Below are 12,266 nucleotides of genomic sequence, written 5' to 3'. Positions count from 1 at the left end.
GCATTTTTTAATATCCAATGTCCAAACACAACACATGTTGATTTGAGTGTGAAATTACATAGTTCTATTGAATAGAAAATAAAGTTGTTAGAGTAATTTTAAAGACAAATCTAATGGTACAATTTTTATAAACTTATACCTTTTCTACTCTAAATTACTTTTTTTTTTTTTTTTTTTGAATAGTTCTACTCTAAATTACTTGAAAACACTTTGACCACAAATGTGAGAATTTTTTGGTCAAAGTATTACAAATAATATGGAATGAAAAAAATAAAATGGGTGTGTCTTATATTTTGAAACGGATAGAGTATTATTTACCAAACAGATTATACGTGCATTTACTAGCATAACTTATTTGCACACAAAAAAATGAAAAAAGATATGAACCTAGCGTAACTCGTAAAACCATGTTCGATATAAATTTTTCACCATTTCCAAGTAGCCTCATTTATTTTCTAGATCGATCCCCCATGCCACGTACTTCCTACGTCCAAGAAAAATTGTCCACCACAAACTTAATTGATATATATTGATAGCAAGTCACAAATATTTTTCACTACTATAGTGATGCCTGAAGGAATTTACAATGCTTGTTGACCTAAATCTTATATTTACTCGCACTATTTTTTTATTTTTTTTTTACCTATTTCATGTGGCATTGTTCACTTGTTTGTGATTTCACTAATATAGAAGTATATATTAAAATAAATATTATAATGTACATGGAACATAATAAATTTGTCTTAGTGTATTACTTTTCAAGATCAAATTTTTATTAATAGAAAAATGAAGATATTAAGAATCTAAATGAGGTGAGTTCCAACTCAATAATATACAGCTCGAGCCGAAAATGAGTTGAAATTGTAAATAACTACGTTTAGCTTGCATGTTCGGCAAACTCATTCAATAAAATACTAGTAGTTTTTAGAATTTTAATAAGATTTTACTATAAATCTTCAACCACAAGGATCAAGACTCCAATTTATTTGATTTTTATGCGTAACTTTGATCATTAATATCTCTAATTAACAATTAGTAAAATTATAAAAAGTTCATAAGATGTTAATATACATCAAGAGTAATTAAACGACACTCTACAAAATGATTAGGGGTATGAATTGTGCAAAAAACTCAAAATTTTGCATGTATGTGTAACTAAAGGAAGTATTTACTAAACCTGGTTGATCAAGTCAGCCAAGCACCGATCAAACTTAAAGATTTCTTATTGAGTCAAGCTCGAACAATTATTTAAATTCGACTTAAGTTTGAGCTCAATTTAATCAGATCAAATTTTGACTTGACTTCGCTTATAGTTATAGCTAACTGGCTAAACCTATTTTTTATTTTTTAATTTTTATTATTAGGAAATTAAGTCAGCACAAGGGCTAACCCCTACAAGGCTATTAGCCTGAAGGAAACACCAACACATTGGTGTGTAAGGCATGCATAACATGCTAAGGAAATATCCCAGCACTTCTTTTTTCCTTGTTAAATTTATTTATAATATATGAAAGAAGTGGAGGGAGTGTTATTATAAAATATAAATATTTAATAGATATAAAGTATAACTATTTTGGTGGAGCTTGACTTAATTTAATACATTCAAATTAAAAACAAAGTAAAAAAATGGCTAGAGAGAGAAAGAGCGAGAGAGAGAACCAGGAGAGAGAGAACTTAACGAAGGAAAACAACCATGAAACATGGATCAAAGTAACCAGAAACAGATCCCACAAACCTACATCAAAACCTCCCCAAGCATCAAAAACAATTCACATATCCCAACTTCCCCCTGACACCTTACCATCTGATATAGAAAATTTATTCAGGAAATTCGGTGAAATCCTAAACACAGTCATTCCTCCAACCCAGAACCCAAACCCACGCTTCAGATATGCTTTCATTAGATTTTCCGGAGCCCAGTCACCATTTCAGGCCATTCGAGAAATGGATGGCATCAAGCTAGAAGGAAGAAGACTCAAAGTCCAATTCGCTAAAACTGAAAAATATATCCCACAGCACCATAACCACCCCCACATAAGAGAAATACCTCACCCCAAACCCATACCTAGTTTTAAAAACCATCTCCCTCCCTCACTCAGAGATCATAGGTCATACAAGGAGGTGTCCCAGGAAAACCCAATGCCTAAAACACACCCAAACACAGCTCCAAAAGCCACCCCCCCTAAGCCCACCCAATTTAGCCATAAACCCCAACCTCTTGAAAAAATCCAAGAAATTGATGCCCAACCAGATTTTTTTCTCAAAAAACCCTCAGCAGCTCGAATAGTCAGTTCAAAAATATTAGGAGAAGCAACGGAGGATGCCCGGAACAGGATCAGAGATGAAATAATTGATGATGAGTTCGCATTGATAATAGAAGGGAAACGAAGTCCAGAAAATGAAGAGATGTTCAACAGGAGTCTAATAGCAGTAGCCCTATCCTCACAACCATCATCTGTCCTAATGGATAGTATTCTCTCGGAGGGTGTTAACTGCCTATCAATTAAGCCTCTTGGGGGACTAATGCACCTTGTCACATTTGAAACATACGAAGATAAACTTGCAATGGTAGAAAGTCAGTGGTTAGAAAAATGGTTTATTGACTTGAGGAATGTGAATATGTCAGTAGCCCAGCAATGGAGATCATTGGAATTAATCGTCCGAGGAGTCCCTTTCTCAGCATGGAATTATGAGAACTTCCATCAGATTGGCAGTGTATTTGGGAGAGTAACGTCCATAGAATACTCAAACTTCACTGGGGCCCGAATATCTTTAATCTCAGATTGCCTCTTTAAAATCAATTGCAAGATGTTCTTCAGCCTCGGGGAAAAAAAATACCCAATTTTCATCTCTGAATCGGATATGCAACACCACTCAATTTCAAATTCATCAAAGCATCAGACACCAAAGGAAAGTGAAAAAAGGTGTGATGATGATGATGATGAAGATGTCCTCGAAAACTGGGATGTGAAAAGTCCACAAAATCAATGCATGGAAGAAACCCATCAGTCGTCTATTGAAACCTTCCAGCTGGCACATGAAACATCACCATCAGTACAGAGAACTTTCAGTATGAATGAGGCATACAAAACGCCAGCTCCACCTGAAACATGCACTAACCCTCTTTTTGAAAAGTGTGGCATACTATTTAATTACCCGACAAATGAACAAACTTGGCAGCCCCACCTTTTGGGACCGCAAACCTCATCATTCCCTCATAATGACCCCAATCAAAACCCCATAAACCTTAACCAATCTCCAAAATTGTCCCCACTTTCTAATAATCACGTGCCAACAACTGAAAAAAATCCCCCACTCCCAAACCTATCCTCCAAACCAAAAACTTCACCCAAGCCCAACTCAAATTCGATTTTGCTCACCCAAAAAAACTCCCCTATCCCCATGCTGAACAAATTCAACCCACTCACCAGGGCCAAAGCCTCATCTTCTTCTTCCTCATTTGACTCTGGTCCAACATTCCCACCTGGTTTTGAATCCGTCATACCAACCCCAATCAAATTTGCCCATGAAACCAAAAGACTGAGAAAACTCAAAAAGAAGAGAATGAAGCGCGAAAAAAAACTGAAATCCCCTAACAAAAACCATTCTTCACCTTCACCTTCTTCCCATCACCCCATCCCTTCCTCCCCAAATTCAACAAATATCTCCCCTGATGATGTCATAGCATTTGCCAACAAACTGGGGTTGGTTTTTCCAGGGCCCCATGAAGAATTTCGGGAGAAAATTGATGAAATCTTATCAGCTCAGAGGGCTGACTGGTTAGCTAATAACCATTAGCCTCTGAAAACATCAACCTTCATCATAACGCCTCCCTTTTATGATGAATATCCTGTCTTGGAATATTAGGGGAATGGGTGCAAGAGTTAAAAAGCGTACCCTCAAAAAACTCACCTCATCAAAATCCCTCACCTTCCTACTCATACAGGAAACAAAACTGGAAATAGTTGATCAAAAACAAATCCGAGCATGTTGGAATCAAGACAACCTTGGATTTGTAAGTAGCCCCTCAACTGGTAACTCCGGGGGAATCTTATCAATCTGGGACCAAAACTTGTTTGCAATGGAGTCCCTAAAATCCGAAAAAAACTGGATTGCAATATGCGGATCCCTCTCCTCAAAAAGTTTCAGATGCATGGTTATTAACATATATAACCCATGCAATGCGGACTTACGGAGCGATGTGTGGTGTGAAATTGAGAACTTCTGGACTATGATGAACTTACCATGCCTCATAATGGGCGATTTCAATGAAGTCACCAGGCCAGATGATAGAGGAAGTTGTATGGGATCACAAAGAAGCATGAATGAATTTAATGAATTCATTAACCGAATGGAACTGATTGATATTCCTCCATCAAATGGGAAATATTCCTGGTTCCGAGGAAACTCCAAAAGTAGACTTGATCGTCTACTCATCAACCCAGAATGGATAACTCATTTCCCTAACCTTCAAACCTCCTTTCTAAACCGAACAATCTCTGATCATCGCCCCCTATACGCGTTCTCATCTGAGGAAAACTGGGGTCCCAAGCCCTTTCGTTTTCTCAATTGCTGGACTTCCCACCCTAAATTTTTACAAGTAATCCAAGACTCATGGAACTCTCAGCCCTCCCTCCCACCTGAAACGAAACTAAAAATCCTCAAATCATCACTTAAGTCTTGGAATACCTCGGTTTTTGGCAGTATTGATCTTGAAATCTCAAAACTGGAATCTCAGTTAAACTCACTAGACGACATTGCAAATTCAAGAAATCTTACGGATTCGGAAATTATGGTAAGAAAAGAAATTCAATCGGATCTTTGGAAGTGGCTGAAAAGGAATGAATCCATATGGGCGCAAAAATCCCGGAATCAATGGGTAAAGGAAGGTGATAAAAACACCAGATTTTTTCACGTCATGGCTTCTCTCAGAAAGAGGAGGAACTCAATTGCTTCGATCACTCACAAGGGGGTGCACCACACCTCACCAGCTGAAATAAAAAAAGCTGCAATTGATTACTTTCAAAGCATTTTCACAGAAGAATGCCCATCCAGACCAACCTTTCAAAACCTACCCTTCAAAACTCTATCCCATGAACAAGCCACAAACCTAACCGCTCCTTTCTCCACCAAAGAAATTGACGAAGCTATGGCCTCCTGTGCATCCGATAAAGCCCCCGGGCCGGACGGATTCAATTTCAGATTCATCAAACATGTGTGGGAATTCATAAAAACGGATGTCTACACAATTATCCAAGAATTCTGGAAAACAGCAAAACTTCCCCGTGGTAGCAATGCAGCCTTCATAGCCTTAATTCCCAAATCTGATTTCCCGGTAGAATTCAAGGATTTCAGGCCCATAAGTATGGTTGGCGTTTGGTACAAAATCATTACTAAACTATTGGCGAGAAGAATGCAATCCATCATGCACTCCATCATTAGCCCCTTCCAATCTGCGTTCGTCAAGGGCCGCCAAATACTTGATGGCGCCCTTGTGGCTGCGGAAATTGTTGATTCATGCAAGAGAAGAAAACTTCCTACGGCCATCTTCAAACTCGATTTTAACAAGGCCTTTGACAGTGTTTCGTGGAATTTCCTGAAATGGGTTCTCTCTCAAATGGGTTTTCCAAAAAAATGGATAGAATGGGTTCTCTCATGTGTATCATCTGCCACAGCCTCAATTTTGGTTAACGGATCACCAACAACACCAATAAAACTCCAAAAAGGGCTCCGCCAAGGCGACCCTTTATCCCCCTTCCTCTTCAATACCATTGTGGAAGTTTTACATTTGATCATAGAAAAATCCACATCGATGCATATGTGGGAAGGAATTGAAGCTAGTCCGGGGGGAATAAGAATTTCTCATCTTCAATACGCAGATGATATTCTCTTATTCTGCCCCCCAAAAATGGTTTTTTTGCAAAATATTAAAAAAGCTTTGATTCTTTTCCATCTAGCATCCGGGTTAAGAGTTAATTTTCATAAGAGTTCAATAATGGGTTTGAATGTTACTGACGATTGGATTAATTGTGCAGCGAAAGATCTATTTTGCAAGAAGGGTTCGATTCCCTTCAATTATCTCGGTCTGCCAATTGGTGGGAATTCCTCCCGTATATCTTTCTGGGATCCTATCATTCAGCGAATGGAAAAAAAATTATCTACTTGGCGTGGCAAGCTCCTATCAATGGGAGGACGACTCACTCTTATCAAGTCATCACTCTCAAATCTGCCGCTTTATTTCATGTCACTGTTTCCAATTCCACAAAGTGTCATCTCACAAATCATCCGAATCCAACGGCAATTCCTCTGGGGAAAAAATTCAGAAACTCGCGCAATGGCTCCGATCAACTGGAACACGGTACAACTACCCAGGCAATTGGGAGGGCTTTCCATTGGCAACCTACTGCACCGAAACCTAGCCTTATTATTTAAATGGGCCTGGAGACTCTTTTCGGCACCGGATTCCCTATGGTGTCAGGTAATCAAAATCAAATACAAATACTCGGGGTGTTTGTTGCCCTCAACTCTGGATGTTCCAACCCATGGAGGCCCATGGAAAAAAATCTGTGGCTTAATTCATAACAATTCACTCGCAAAGAACTTGGCCTCCAATGGGCCACGGAAAAAAGTCGGCAATGGTTTGAACACTCTCTTCTGGCTGGATACGTGGTTAACTGACTCCCCTTTAAAAGACAAATTTCCGAGACTCTACTCAATTTCTTGTAATCAACAAGCGTCGGTTAATACAATGGGAGTTTGGGATGGCCAAAATTGGATATGGAATTTCTCATGGACCCGGGAATTGAGAGTTCGGGACATTGAAGAAAACAATCACCTTCAACTCCTCCTCAGCGAGGTCTGCTTATCTATGGAAGACGCTGATGAAGCAATCTGGGCGCCCTCCAAATCAGGTATTTTTTCGGTCAAGTCCTTCGTGGAAGAACTTGCAAAAGCCGATCAAACAACACCACATGATATTGACATTGGGAAAATATGGAAGGGCCTTGTTCCCCCACGGATTGAACTCTTTGCATGGTTAGCCTGTCATGGCAAACTCAATACTAGGGCAAAACTGGCCAAGCTCCATATAATACCACTCTCACAAGATATATGCCCCTTATGCAACGAAAACTCAGAAACCGTAAATCATCTGCTACTACAGTGCAATTTTGCGTGGAAAGTATGGTGCTGGTGGATGAATTTGTGGGATGTTTCGTGGGTCTCTCCACTCACCTTAAAAGCCACCTTGCAACAATGGAAAATTCACGGAAGTAATCCTTTCTTCAAAAAGATCTGGTGGGCCGTATTTTTTATCATCATTTGGTCACTATGGAAAGAAAGAAACGCGAGGATTTTTCAACAAGTAAAATGTTCAATTGAGGATACATGTGACATGATTCTTGTGCGACTGGGATGGTGGATTAAAGGATGGGGTGACCCATTCCCTTACTCAGGCGAAGAAATGGCAAGGAACCCGCAGTGCCTTCGAAGTTTTTGTATCCCTTCAAAAGCGGTGCAGAATGAAACCTCATCCCCTAAAGCATGGACTCCCCCACCATGCAATCACCTCAAGTGGAACGTAGACGCCTCCTTTGACCCCATTCTTGGAAGAGCAGCTGTCGGTGGCGTCCTTAGAGATGATTCGGGGCACTTCTTATGTCTGTTCTCTAGCCCAATCCCTTGTATGGAAATCAACTCGGCAGAAGTCTTCGCGATTCTGAGATCCATAAAAATAACCATGTCCCGTGAGTGTCTCAAAAACCGTAATATTATCATCGAGTCTGATTCAAAAAATGCAGTTCAGTGGTGTTCCGAAAAATCTGGAGGCCCTTGGAATCTTGGTTTCCCACTAAACTTCATTAGAAACGCTCGAAGATCATGGCTCAACATATCAATCATCCACAAAGGAAGAGAAACAAATATGGTGGCTGACACCATGGCAAAGCAAGGCCTAAGTAGACTAGATGAATTTCTGGCATGGTGCTGAAAATCGGGAATGGTGATACATATCTGGTAGGAAGAAACTCAGTTCATGATGTTATATATATTCCTGTAGTAGTAGTGTTTAAGCTGGAAAAGGGAAAAGACTATGATCTGTAAAGGCCTGATGTTTGGGCCTAACCCACTTTGCTAATCAATGAAAACGAAAACAACTTATCAAAAAAAAAAAAGGAAATATCCCAGCATAATGTTGGGGTAAGGATCGAACCCCTGACCTCACGGGCCAAGGGGGAGCGCTCTACCCACTTGAGCTAACTCCTATCCTTAGTGGCTAAACCTATATATAACAACTAAATTGAATGGGATAAATTATATTCCTATACTCAAAAGGTACCATGTAAATTTATTTGTATATTCCCTAATATCTTCTTTATTCAAAAAGCATATTCCGGTGGCTACACCGCATTTTCTTGGAAGGATCTTAATGTCTTTGTCCTATTCCTAAATTACCCTCCTTGTAAAAGGGAGCTTGCATCATTCGCAAATTTGTGCATCATTGACGCAAGAGACAGGACATAAACTACATAAGTGCAATTGTCTTATTATTAGATGTATATACAAACGGTACTGCCTTCGCTTTTTTTTATTTGCTATATTGTTACTTTGAAAATAAAATCTTTAACTTTTATCAATTATTTTAATTATTTTATAAATGAAAATATAATCAAGTATAGTTTTGTTGAGTTCGTCTCGACGTGTAAATTCATAATATCACATTTTTATAATGTTTACTTAAACGAAATAAGAGATATTAAAGATCAAATAATACCTTAAAGATCGTACACAATAATCAATAATGTAGCCGATGAAAAAAAAGCAGAGATAGTATATATACTAATAGTACACTAAAATTTATACTACTATAATAGTCAAATAAAACGTGCCACATGCTGAATTAGATTATAGATTGTATAAATAAAAAAAGAGAGAGAATATCAAAAAGGGGCCGGCCGAGAGATTCATAGATGGCGAAAGGGACAAATCAAAAGTTTGAGCTGACGCTTCCATGAAACTCACGAGTTGTACGAGTGTGTCAACTTTTTTTTTTCACTTCTTTTTTCCTCGTTAAATTTATTTATAATATATGAAAGAAGTGGAGGGAGTGTTATTATAAAATATAAATATTTAATAGATATAAAGTATAACTATTTTGGTGGAGCTTGACTTAATTTAATACATTCAGGCCAGTTTGGTTCTTGGCCCATGCAATCACGACGACGGAATAGGCCCTCCGGGATATAAGGGTCTCAAAATATATTTATTTTCAATGGTTTAAAAATTAGACAAAGGAAAACATTTGAATCGGTATTAGAAGTGTAAGGGTAGGAATAATGAAAACATGACATTCATCAAAGTTTTATTGTTTAAACTTTTGAAGATATTGGTCATTAGCCAGTCAAAAATACGGATCTTATGCGTCTACTTTTTTTTGAACTATAAATGAAGGCCCAATTAAGAAAATTATACAGGCTCCATTATCTTTGCCCATATTTACCCCACCCCTAAATAAATTGTCCCAATTTCCTCCCAAAAATATAGTTTTGTATATGTAACTATGTAAGATTTATATAAAAATTTTATATGTTGAAAATATACATGAAATAAATCTAACATGATATTTTACATGATAATGTATTTAGATTTACATTTGTGAGAACTTACTGAGAATACTTTATATATTCACTAAGCAATATAATTTGATATATTTCAAAATTTGAGTAAAATCTTTAATTTCGTTGGTAATAGTGATACTGTGATACCAAAGGATATTTTTGTAAGGCTTTGTTTGGGGAAGCATTTTAGCTACCTTAAATGATAAGGTGCTAACATATTTTAGGTGCTAACATATTTTAGGTGCTAAAATGATTACGAGTGTTTAGGAAGCACCTAAAATAAAATTTCAGGTGGCTTAAATGACTTAAATGATAATTTTAAAAATTTACCTTTTCAAAATCAGGTGACTAAAATTTTGGAGAATCTTTCCAAAATTTTGACAACAACTAATTTTGCTAAAATAATTTATCAACTTAATCAACTAATTTTGCCAAACAGTTCAACTAATCAATTACCTTACCAGTTTTAGCACCTAAACAATTTCAGCTTTATCTTATCAGTTTCAGTTTATTTTTAGCTAGTAATGCCAAATGAAGCCAGTAACTACTAAGCATACCTTAACCTTTTTGGTTGTTTTAGACTTTTAGCTATGAGTTTCAAAAGAAATTAGTATTAAAAAAAGAAGTTAGTATATGATCATCAAATTAATTAATGTACCGTAAATGTTACTCTTGTTAACTCATCTTGACTTTCTAACACATCTTTGTGGAATAGTATTAATAATACTATATGATCGAGTTGTGATGTGATAAGTATACGTGTAGTCTAGCACTTGAAGTCGTATATTATGGTCTTAGACTTCATGCATATTGTAAATCACTAAATCAGTTTCATGAAATTTCACAAAGTAAACGTTTATTAGTGTTTATGTGTAGATATTTTGTCTTTGCTTCCTCTTCTTGGAGGAAATTACTCGTACTAAGATGTGAAATGTGCATCGAAATTTTCATATGATGTAGCGGAGTCTTGATATGTATCTTTGCGAAATCAGATCATTTGTAGTTTTTGAGTTGATTTATTTTTATGCTCTAATTTTTGCTTAGACCGTCCTTTCGAATTTTTAACCTAACGGGCTTGGACATACCATAAATAAGAAGTTAGGATTGATGAAAAGTTGAAAGATTTAAGGCTTGAAGTTTTGATGAAGGTTTAGTTGATTTGAACTTTTGCTTCAAAATAATATATTTTTAATGTAAATTTTTAGAGTTTAGTTTAAGTGTTAATTTTAGTAGATAAAAAGTGGTAAAAGTGAGTTATATTGCAAAGTTAATTTTAGTGATTAAACGACTTATTTCTGTTCAATGTATATTAGTGGTGTATATATATGCGAGTAAATTTAAGGTATCATTGCAAGTAAACAAAGACTCTAATTTAAGTCCATTGCAAGTAGTATATAAAGAGTAAAGACTCATCTATCTTCTACATTTCCTGTGAAACAATAATTTTTTTTTATGCACTACTCAGATGATAAGATATAACAAGATCCAATAATTTTTTATGGCCTTGTTGTAATTCCTTTGAGAAATATCGTTTACCATGATGCTACTACTTGTTTTACTTGATAATATCATATATATCCTCATACTGATGGTGATTTTTATTGATTAGAAAACTGAAATTGAAAAAGAAATTGAGATTTAGACCTGGTTCTGTTCAACTTATTTTAATTTATTTAAGATCTTATCTAATAAGATTAGATAAAATCATATCAGATAAGATCAGATAAAATCATATCAAATAAGATAAAATAAGATCGGATAAGATTAGATAAGATAAGTTTAGATAAAATAAGACAAAATAATTTGAATCAAACATGCCCCTTACTATTGAAAAACTTATTAACGGCAGCCTCTAAATTTGTTATTGAAATGGTGACGAGGGTTTTGAAGAGAGGAAAGAGAAGATGCCGCCCAAATAAACCTATGTATATCTATGTCACAATTTAGACTATCATTTATGTTTCACATTTTAGACTTTCCCATACATCTCTATTATATAAGGGAAGGAGGGAGGAAGATAGTGTCCCCGTTTAAAAATACTAAATTACCCTTAATGATCTAATTTAATAAAAAAAATTACAAATGAAAACAATTTAAGAATCGTTTTTCTATTTCAACTTTGCATTTTAAGTGGATATAAGACACTATTTTAAATTAACGCATGCATCGCGTGCGTATAACGATATAAGGCTAGTTTTACATATACTGAGAGCCAGAAATTAAGACCACAGATCCTTTGGTATAACACTAAAAAGCATATATAAAACGTGAACATAGGTACATAACTTGTGTGTTTTTTTTATTTCGTTTTTGTACACGTTCATGTACTACATCAAATGACAAAGCATTTACTGGCAAAAATTGCAAAGAGCCTTACAATGTCATCCTTATCATCGAAGCAAAAGATCTTGGCCATAAAAGAAAATAGAATAAAATTGCACTTAGCAAAAAAAAGAAAAAAAAAGGTTTGCTAGGACAGTCACAAGGAAACAAATTGTAAAATCTTTGAAATTTTCGTAAAATGTTGAAATACACATCGCGCTGCATCTATTTTTTGTACCGTAAATTAATATGTTTAGTTTTTAGGTAAATAACAAGGAACGAGAATTACTAACAAAGCCGATTGATGTTGGTTTTATGGTTAAAGGCCAT

This window comes from Beta vulgaris, chromosome 5 (genome assembly GCF_026745355.1).
Source record: "Beta vulgaris subsp. vulgaris cultivar EL10 chromosome 5, EL10.2, whole genome shotgun sequence".
Lineage (NCBI taxonomy): Eukaryota > Viridiplantae > Streptophyta > Magnoliopsida > Caryophyllales > Amaranthaceae > Beta > Beta vulgaris.
This window is presented reverse-complemented; position numbering follows the sequence as displayed.